General features: G+C 33.8%; 1 pseudogene; it reads left to right on the forward strand.

Moving 5' to 3' along the window:
- The window catches only part of LOC108365464 (putative uncharacterized protein DDB_G0277255), an 88845-nt pseudogene that overhangs the window by 41700 nt on the left and 35536 nt on the right, over positions 1 to 11609 (forward strand).

Below are 11609 nucleotides of genomic sequence, written 5' to 3' on the forward strand. Positions count from 1 at the left end.
TCGGTTCAAGCCCGGTTCATACCAACATTGAAAAAAAAGTTTGTTCTAACAGCGGTCGCCCCTCGACAGGCAATGGCAAGCCTCCGAGTGTATTTCTGCCATGAAAAACAGCTTTTCATAAAAATATAATCGCCGTTCGGAGTTCGCGTAATAATGTAGGTTCCTACCAGACATCTGCAGCGGGTGCATGATTTTCGTGTATACTCGATCATCTAACAAAACCCGTTTTGCATCGTTCTCTGTATACGAGCAGAAGTATTGTTCGTTATCGACTGAGCTCAAGACGAACATGTTGGCCACAACACCCGATTGCTTTTCATACATACTTGATTGGGTTCGGGTGCTTTGCAGCTCAATATACCCGGGTGTTCGAGTTTCAACCCGAGTGTGCACAAAATTTTCTTGATTGGCTTATGACGTTTTTGTTTCTACAAAAAATGTTGCCTTCTCATCGCGGTGTTCTTAGTTTTTGTGCGTAGAGGGTAAAGAGAAGGTTGAATTTTTCGGTAGTTTGTTTAAGTGTACATTTAACCATTTCTTATATTTTTGCTCATACAAAATGCGGCATCACGACGCCTACATCCATTTAGGTATAAATGTGTGTAGATCGGCAATGCCCAAGCCCTATACACTCGGTGCACATTTATTTTTTGTAAAAGTATGTACCTACATAGTTTTAGGCTGTGTTCTAATATATACACACACAGCTTTCCACGCGAAACTATACGAAATAGATGCAAACACATTTTTGTCTACTTCGCTTCTAATTTTTTCATTGCGTATGCACAAGCACAAAGCAACAACATTTTCGTATGCTTTGTGGGAACATATTGGCGCCAGTTACCTTCAGCGTAAATTTCTTTGTTGTCCTGCATTTTATCGCAATGTTCGGGTGTCCATTTCATTGTTACACAAATTTTCGGGTTAGCTGCGGGTGTCCGAGTGTGGTGTTCGCTTGTGCTCAATTTATAGCGAGGGTGATCGAACAGACTCGTTCGTAACCAAAGCAGCTGTCGGGTATGCATCTCGATCGAACACATAGTAGCCGAGTGTGGCGTTCGCTTGTGCTTGATTTTTAGTTAGTGTGATCAAAAAGGCTCGATCATACTCAAAGCTGTTCTCTGGTTCCTACCCACAAATCGGAGGAGAAGCTCGGCCAAAGACTAACATATAAGTAAGCACCAATCTCCTATTATTATTCTTATTATTCTTGTTTGGCTCTGTAACCGCCTAAGCGATTTCGGACGAGTTCAACAAGGCACGCCAGTCGTTTCTCTTCTGGACTTATAAGGCCCAATCAGTTCATAGACATTGAAAGGACTATTTATTACGCTTACAAATGCGATTCCCGCATTTAGGAATACCTAGGTATGGATATTTATTTTTAGAGACCCTCGAAGGGCAAAACTCTTCAGTACGAACAACTTTTAAGTTAAACAGATCTACATAAATGAGTGTGAATTTAAGCAAAGAAAAATCGGCGACACCGAAATTCTTTATAAAAAAAAAAACAGTGTGAAAGTGTAAGAAAATAAAATTTTTTCAAATGCAAATGTTTTAATTTTTTAAGGATTCATCCTTAACTTATTTCCCAACTTTCCGCAGCTAAAAATATGTTTGTACTTAGCACTAATCAAGATCTTCAAAATTTCCAAATAAAAGAATCCTGGTAATACAGTCTGCTTATTTATTTCTCAACACAAGAGCATTTTTTCTAGTTTAGTGATTATACGAAAAGTCACAGTTTGCAAATTAATGGCCACAAAGTTGGTTTGTGAAATATTTCCTTTTGCCACATCCTGGCTACTTTCAACAGTCATTAAGACTAATTGGCAAATGAAACCGCAGTCAAAGCGTTAATGCGGAAGGCAATTCATACGGTTTCTTTGCTGATATGGCGGCACGGATGCCCTTGACTAAGCACTTTCAAAATGTTTGCCATAAATTGTTTTGCCAACGGCCGCCATGTTAGAAGGTTCTAGCGCTTAGGAATAAGTGGTAAAAAAATTAAATTATATTAATAAATACTTACTCCATTTGACATCGAATTAAGATTTGACTGAGATTACAGTAATCCAGAATGTTTGGCCGAGATATACTCGAAGTGTCTTCAGGCATTAAACGTAGAAATGATTTGTAAACTAGTTTTAAACTTTCACCAAATGCCACGTCACGAAAAATCTTCCCGAAAAATTTCCTATTTCTAGATGTAAAAATACACGCTCAACCCTGTGCAACTGACGTTCAGTCTATTAGACACCTATTTTTCGGCAAAGGTGACCGTTATAAACATCTTTCATGCAGCAGTACGTATAAATATTTGATAAGCATTTTATCAAAAAAAAAACAATTAAGATGTTTTATTTATTGCATGTTGAAAGCTGCATCTGCGTGCAATTTATTTTTAGTTGCATTTATTTCTTACAGCCAAGGCGGTTAATTACTCTACAACATTGTACACCTCATAGTAGCCACATTCGTTCTAAGAAAATTCAAATACTCACAAATTTTTCATTTTACTATAGCACTTAGCGAAAATAGCAGCGCTGCACAGATCGCCTTTTCTTGATTGCTAAGTTTCTCACGCGATTTTGCAATTTGCACGACTATTTTACAAAAAGGCTACTCCCATAGAGGGATGATGCCACTAAGCACATGCTGATCTACTTACAAGAATAATAAATTTAACTTTTTTAATAGACTTACCTATTAACTCTTGACCGCTTTTTAAGCTGCATCTCGATGTCCTTTCGCAAATCTTTTGATTTCTAAGCGTAGAGGTAAGCACGACACATATTAAACTAGTATTTGTGAGAAAAATTTAAAGTTCCTTACCGCGAGTCCCATGAAACAGCGACTAGATGCACAGAAACTGCTGGCAGCTGTTTGAAAATATTTTGTAAAATGACACTCCACCCAACGAGACTATCACATGAAAGCGCTTAGCAAAACTGTTAAAGTTTAATCAGAACCAATCGCTGCGCGAATTTCGGCGGACGGAGCGATGCCGTTGGGTGATATTCGCCGCAACATTTCGCCCAGTAACACAAAATCGAAACGAAATTCAAATTAGCTGAATGAAAAACAAAAAATATAAAAATACAGAATCGAAAAGATGAATCCCCAAATTTTGCTCTTCATCTCCTTTCTGCCAATCCTGTTAGAAATGTGAAGAAATAAAGCTATTTGTTGACTGACGGCTGATTTTGTGACCGGCGCACAGTGGGTCAAAACTGGAATTTATTGTTTATAATTCACTGGGCCTTCATTTTTCAATCAATTTAACTAATTTTTTTCTACGTGAAAGCATATAAAATTAGCAAGCAACTGGCCCTCGATTTTTGAATTTTTATATGTTTATATTAAATTTTTTGGTGCAAAGAGCAGAAAAAGTTGCAGTTTTGAAGAAAATCGATTATCCTGTTACAGTTAATAAATGTTACATAATAAAAACTAGTTAAAAACAATTGTAGAGTTCGGCCAAAACGAAAAAAGATACACGAAAAATTGCGAATGCCTTAAAAAGAATTTGCAAGTGGCTAAGTGTCCGCGTTGATTTTTAATAATTTTTTCGCTAACTTTTCTTCCACATCTGCACGCTAAATATTTATATTGTTATTATATAAATAAATTAAAATCAACCCCAACTCTTACCTATTTGAAACTTGCATTTTATTTTACTTAAATTTCATCATCTATAAAATGCATTCCCAAGATTTGTCAAAGAACTAAAAAAAAAACAAATTTTAAAGTTGGACATTTTTTTTTAGCATTTCAAATTTTTTCAAGATTTCTTTTTTCTTTTTATTAAAAAACAAAAAATAATCAAACTGAATAAAAAGTGAAAGCTCCAGTGAATTTTCAACTGGAAATTCCAGTTTTGAACCACTGTGTGGTGGCAGCGGTAAAATTAAAAATAAATCTATTCTCACTGAATTTCGTCAGGCGAACTTCATCATCGCTTGGGTTATGTGCAACCTGAAATTTTTTACCTGAAATTTAAAAGGCCGTAAATAATAAAAAATCCAAATTTCACTTTTTGATTGATATGATGGATTTCATCCAATTACAACTTTCCACATCATTTTATACAAAAAAAATATCAGTCACGACTTTTTCCATTTAAGTGACAATATTTATTAAAAAAAAATATACATATACAATTTTTTTAAAACATGCCAAATTTTTCTCGTGATTTATCTTCGATTTGAGGGAGCCCTACAAATGTTTCGAACTATTTTGTATTATGTAACGTTTATTAGCGGGAAAAGATAATCGATTTTCCTCAAAGTTGCTCCTTTCTATGCACTTTGCAGAAGTTGGGAAGTATAAAGTAATTTTGAGGATGGAGTTCTTTGGTATATATACTTTTAAAGATGGGGTATTTTCCTGAGTACTGAGTACATTCTTTAAATACACACATGTCGGTAACATTTCAATACTTAGTGTAGAAATCTCACAAGCTGGCAGTATTTTATTTAAATTAATATATGAATCCCAAATTCAAGTATTGCGCTTGAAAATTATTGAAACTGCAAATTGAATCAAATAATTTCTGAATACCGTTAACGATAAATAAAACTCAGTACTTTTTTGATCTAATCGACATTTAATACTAAGTACTTTGAATCGATCAACAGAGGGCTGTAGCACTAATAATTTTCATTGAAGTCGCCACAAGTTATATATTTTGGTAAGAGGAACATCAATACCCTTCGAGCTGTAAGTCGCTTACGTTAATTTGGAAATTTTTTCATGAGATTTTGAAGAAAAGCTACGAAAAGTACCAAAAAATACTTTTTTGAAAAAATCCATCCATTGTCCGATAATTTTAAAATAACGAATGAAATGCGGGACAAATGCAGGACACTTGGAATAAATCAGTACATTTTCAGGTTTCTCAAGTTTGAAAAACTACGCAGGACCGACCTTTGAAAAACAGTACGGTCCTGCAAAAAACAGAACGGATGGTCACCGTAACTATAGGATAAATACTTAAAATAGATATGCACAGTGACCTTACATATCTGTTGTGCACTCAATACCTCATTTGGTCCTAAAATCGCCAGAAAGTTTAGAACGGGTACATACGATAAGCATACCTAAGTATATACATAGGTTGCTCATTAGGGTGGTCCAAAATAAGTAAAGTCGGATTTTTAATCCCCTAACCCCTAGGATTGCTGTATATTGGAAAAAATAGATCACTATTTTTTATTTTGAAATCAAAAAATATTTAGAGGTCGCTCAAAGCGCTTAAAGTTTTCCATGTATGTAATATGGGGAAAAAACCACTTTTCGAAGAAATAGTATAGAATTCTTGAAAATCAATATTTTTCGATCGGAAAACTCTGATCCTCTTCAGGAGACTGTACCTATAGAATATGGTTAGTATGGAAAAATGGTTAAATAAGGAATTGCGTATTATAATTGGAAGTCTCCTGAAAATAAATAGAGTTTGCCGATCGAAAAATGTTGATTTTCAAGAATTCTATACCATTTCTACGAAAAGTTGATTTTTCCCATATAAAATACATGAGCGCTTTGAGCGACCTCTGAATATTTTTTGATTTCAAAATAAAAAAATAGGTATATTTCTTTTCGGTATAGAACAATCCCAGAGGGTTAGAGTATAGAAATTCGATTCCGACTTTATTTTTTCACATGCATTTGAACAACACTGCTACAGCACCACAAAAATTCGTTAAGTCAAAAGCTTAATTGGTGGTACCACCAGAAGCGATATAGGCTTCCATTTGGCCTGTCTAAGGAGAAACTGAAAACTATCATGGACGTCCACACGGGACACTGCTGGTTAAGAGGGCATCTACAAAGTTAGCAATCGGGTAAAATAATCTCTGCTGTATTTGTGAGTCAGATAAGGACACATCACTGCAGCTGGCCAAAGGATGAGCAATAGGGTGGTACAATTTTCTGATCGTGTTTGGACCACTTCGGGATGGGTTAGGAACTGGGGAATTGTGTCTGCTGTTGTCTTAGCTCAGCTGTCAGATACCTCTCTTCTCCTTGCCTTTACTATTGCAATGAGTTTTATTTTAGAAATTCAGCAAGCCTACAAGATTGTTAGGAGTTTAATTGTGAGAGAAGATAACTTATTACAGATATTCGGTGGCATCTCCGAAAACTGAAAAATACCAACGGTTGGGATGTCAACTACTTAGCAGTTTGTAAACTTATATGACTGAGAAAAGAAATAAAATTATTGCGAACCCTTTTTCTGATTAAGAAGATGGCAGCTGGCTTTTGTCGAAATCAAATTAAATGCAACAGCCTTCAATTTTATCTACAGTTAAATAACGTTAAACTATCTAATAATACCATACTTCTACAAATTTTGCTTTTTTTCATCAACCTGAGTAAAACACATCATTTCTTGTAGATTTTCGTTGCTCTAGGACGTCAAGATTTTAAGATATCATAACCTCAATGTGCCGAAAATACGGGTTTCGCCGATGTTTGAGGTTATATTATGAGAAAAACCTATTTTTTTGCTTATTTCTACTTAAGGCATCATTTAGCACTACCCTTTCCCTTTTCATTTTGTGCGATTTGAATTTTTTTCTCGAGATATATCAGTTTTAATATACACTACTTCGGTATTACTTCGGAACCTTGAGTCATCATAGCTAATATCGAAGCACTGCACATTAAAACTGATATATCTCGAGAAAGAAAAATTGAATCGCAATATACGGAAATGAATTTTAAACGGAAAGAGTAATACCAAATGATTCCCTAAGTAGAAATAAGCTAAAAAAATAGTTTTTCTCATAATATAATCTCAAATATCCCCAAAAACCCGTCTTTTTATCACTTTGAGGTTAGGATATCTATTTTGACGTGCTAGAGCAATTGCGCGGTCAGATTTGGATTTAGCCCGGAGAAATCTACCAGAAACGATTTGTTTTACTAGGGAGGCAAAATTTTGTTAGACTGTATATTCAAAGAAGCCTTTACCCAATTTGTTAAATTCGAATAGAAATTAAACTACAATCTATATAAAAAAAGACTTATGCAACAATTTATGGGGTGCTTACGACCTCCTACTTCCAAAAAAATTTTTGAATATTTCGACATCGAGGAATAAAATAATCCGTTTCACGAATTCTCAGGCAGCTCCATAGCTTCCTTGTTGAGTGCCATTACAAAAAGTACTGCATTTACTAGATTTTTCGGTTGATCCGACAAAAAATATAAAATTTCAGTCGACTACTGGCATGCACCGGGAAAACCTTACAAATTTATAGCAAACCATATTTTTCTCTAAATACATCTTTTCGATAACATAGATAGTAAACCCTTAAATTTTTTAGGTGAAACCCACAAAAATGCTGATATAAAATAATCGTACTTAAAGTTCCAAAATCATAAAACTATTAATTGCGCTAGCTTATTTAACCCTTAATTAGGCGCATTTGAAGTTGAAAAAAAAAAATGTCTTGAAGTGCTTGGAGAGTGCTCGCGCTCTTTCTAGCTTCCTAACTCTAGGCGGGGTACGTAAATAAGCCACTGACAAAGCATCGGCGTGTACGCTACTCTTAAGTCCTGACCCCATGCGACCACTTACGTAAAATTTTTTGGCAGAGGTAAGTTTTTATTTTTGTATCTAAGTTTGAAGTCAAAGTTATTCTTTTCTTTCTTAGAACATCGTCGCGTACATATTTGTCGCTACTCGCTTGAGTGCTGACCCAATGCGACCACTAACGATACATCTTTTATGGGGGAGGTAAATTTTTAATTTTTTATTTTTTTTTAGTTTGAAGTCGAAAATATGTATTTGCTTTTTAAGTTAAAGATAATAGAGTACTTTAATATTTTTGTTAATACACACTCCGTTTTTTTTATTTTGAAAACTCTTTTTTCAACACTTTTGTTGCTGTGACTGGGGACCCCATGCGACTAATTGTGTGATTTTCTTTATGCGCCTAATTAGGGGTTAATAGAAAGTTTACATGTTTTCCGACTGGTTATTTCAGAACAATTTGAAATAAATTTTTCTATTTAAATTTTCTTATGACTTGATCAGTTATCCATTGCGAACACAGGTTCTCATTATACCGCTTTGTGCAGCCATCGTATTACCCTGAGTTCAATCCCTAGTGTGGCTATTTCTTCGTCATATGTGGGTCAATGCGACTTAAGGGCATATCAAGAGAGAATTTTCCAAATATATCCCTGTACTTTGACGAATATGTAAGACAATGCATGAATTTTTCCAAAATACTTTCGCTTTCTTTCTTACAGGGCTACGAAGGATCTCTTTTAAAGGTGACCAGCAAGAATGGAAAAACTGCATCGGTAAGTAATTTGAACGTTTCAACAACCTGCACCCGATACAGCACCCCTCCCCATAATGCTTCACTAACATATTTGTTGCATTACAAATTTACAGCCCGTCGGATTTGTCACATTTCATACCAGAGCTGGCGCGGAAGCAGCCAAACAAGATTTACAGGTAATATTTATTTTGAAATCACAAAAAAACACAAACATTTATCAAGCCAGAAAACAAATTCAATATGAGAATGTAAACTATTTTGTATGCAATTCCTATCGCTATAAGGGCACCGTTTTCAATGCAATGAAGTTAAGTTTAAAAATAATTTTGCAAACATTAAGAGCAAGATATCAAATTATTGGAAAATAGGCAGAGCAGCATATTTGATACGCACTGACTAAATGTTAGCATAAAAATAATCGATGTTAAAAACGCATTTGTCAGGCTTGGAATGAACACATTACATAATTACATGATTTTATAAAAAAAAAGTGAACAAACAACTACCACACACACTTGAGAGAAAGGTCATTTTCAAGAGCAAAGGCTTTTATATCTGAACTTAGTTACGTACTTTTCATTGCAATCCAAGAAGTTTAAGAGGACATGCATGCATATGTACTTACATATGTACACATCGTCGCCTCAGAAAACGAATGTCGAATGTTCAAAATCACGATTTTGGAATTTTGATGCAGATTTACTAAGTTGGACATACTCTTTTGATTTCTGCAATCCATTTTTTATATCTTCCTTATTTTTTAGGATACATATTTCTCGTGCATTTTGTCGCATGCTACATAATATTACTTAATTGGTATGCCTTTTGTGGTGTGTGCTGAAAATGCGTCACATACGGCATAACAAACAAACTTTATTTTATTCATAAAAAACTCCCGTACAAACGTAGTCTTTTTTAGTCATATGACATTTGTCGTATCTATCGCAAAACTTTGAATTTACGACAATTCGATGGTCCTCTGCTATAACGACACAATTAAAATTGGAAATTAAACTATGTAACTAATTCCTTTTTTTAAATTTTAGCTTGCACTGTGTCTCCAATGAAATGACAGAAATGAAAATGTACAAAGGACTGAATTTAAGTATTGGTTTTTTGTTTTCATAAAGAGGAAAACGTAAAGTCGTATCACATTTATAGCATAAAAGATGTACAGAATTGTTTATTAAATACATATACATATATGTCACAAAACAAAGTAGTGAGTACACGCTACCTACGACATATGTATGTGGAATCAAAATTCAATTTTCTCATTAACGTTAAAAGGTATTAAATTTAAAAATATGGAAAATAAAAACTAAAAACACCAACTAAGTCTCCTTCAAAAACTGCAAAAATCAACTGATTAGTTTCGGATTAATTCGAAATTAAACTTCGAAGTCAATTTTCTTAAATTTTGTAAAATACGACATCCGTTTTCTGAAGCGGCGATATCTGAGTACATGTACGAATACTTTTGAATATACATACATACAAACACAAGAGTATTTATTTCCGTATAAAAATTATAGTACACGAATCTCTAAAATTTTTCCTGTAAATTTTGGTTTAAAAAATAGCAAATCTTTTGATTACATTTTTGATGGTAACAATTTTTAACTAAGCTAAGCTGGATATGAACATACATTAAAGTTGAACAAACAATTTCTTATTTTACATTGAAATAATGAACAACTGAATTCACACCTTGCAATTTTTTTAGAACAATTTCTCACACGATTACATATGTATGTATGTATGTACATTAGGGTGGTCAAAAATTAAATGCGGGGCGAAATGTTTACAATGTTAAACTCTCAGCGCTAGGATTTATCTAAATGGGAAAAAGAGTAATTAATCATTTTAAAAAATATATAAGAACTGTCCAAATCCAATGAAGTTTTTTATGTATTTTAAATGGCGAAAAGCACTTTTTCATTGAAACGGTAGACTTTCAATAATAATACCCAATTGTTTATTTAAACATTTTTTAATATTAACTATTTTTTATAAGGCCTTTAAAACCCCAAAAATTCAATAAGGGGACCCATAAAAATGGGTAGCATTAAAACATGGTAAAATAAACAATTGGGCATCACTATAATTATTGGAAGTCTGCTGAAGAGAAATAGAATTTTTCGAGCGAAAGCTATTGATTTTCAAGAATTCTATACCATTTCTACGAAAAAGTGTTTTCCACATATACAAAATTTTTTTAACGAGAACTCTTTTTATTCATTTAGAAAAATCCTAGGGCGTATATCGAAAATAAAATGGAAAATATCAAAAAAAAAAATTATTCGCACTAAAATTGTATTGAAAATGACTACTTTTCCAACAAATAAGCGTAACAAGAATAACAACCGCCACTGAAACTAATACAAAAACCAAAATAAAAACAGAAACAGCAGAACGTTATAATTATACTCTCTCACATGTACTGCTTTGATTCCTTATATTCTCGGTTTTTTCAACGATATTTGATTTTTATTTAAAACGCCNAAGTGTAAAACTAATTTTAGATGAAAATTAAACAAAAAATACAGAAGTGGTTTTCTGGGTTATTACCTAAAATTTTACAGCTCAATCAAATGTGTTAGTGTATTGTTACCGTCACTATCGAACTTTTTTTATTTCGCATAAATTTTGATTCATATAAGTACCAATATAAATTTGCTTTAACAGATGTTTGGGCCAGCATAAATGTGTTTAAATATTTAAGTAGTTTGTTTTTTACTGAACTAACTAAATCAGTAGTCAATGGTATGACCATAACCTTTAAAGTCTAAACAAGAGGTGGCTGAGTAATAAGACGGTAGAGACACTGAAATGACACACAAAAAACGCCGAGACACGAGAATATATTTTTGGGTCGTAGATTGCGGATCTGTACACCTCTTTTCTATATCAAGTCACTTTCCAAAGATATTTTAATTTTCAGTTTACATCACGAACGAAAAAAAATCTAACTTCAACATGGGCAATGTTACTTATCCAAAATGTACGACTAGTTACGAGTACTCCATGTAAGACATGGCGTATGAGTAACATTTTTCTGCCCCTACCTGTCATATGTATGTACTTAAACAAAAGCGTGGTACGAAGCATACCGAAATAACGCGGCGTCAACGGTATGTTATTGTTGGCGTTATTTCTGCATTTAACGTTGCTTTAACGCTTTTGTTTAGGCATGGCAGTTCTGCGCAGAGACGCAAAACTATCGATAGTGTCGATGTTTTTTATTTTTTGCTACTATCGATTGTTTTTTGGTCCTACCGATAGTCCGACAGACATCATATGATTTAG

Source organism: Rhagoletis zephyria, unplaced genomic scaffold (genome assembly GCF_001687245.7).
Source record: "Rhagoletis zephyria isolate East Lansing unplaced genomic scaffold, Rhagoletis_zephyria_1.1 Rzeph_scaffold_01881, whole genome shotgun sequence".
NCBI lineage: Eukaryota > Metazoa > Arthropoda > Insecta > Diptera > Tephritidae > Rhagoletis > Rhagoletis zephyria.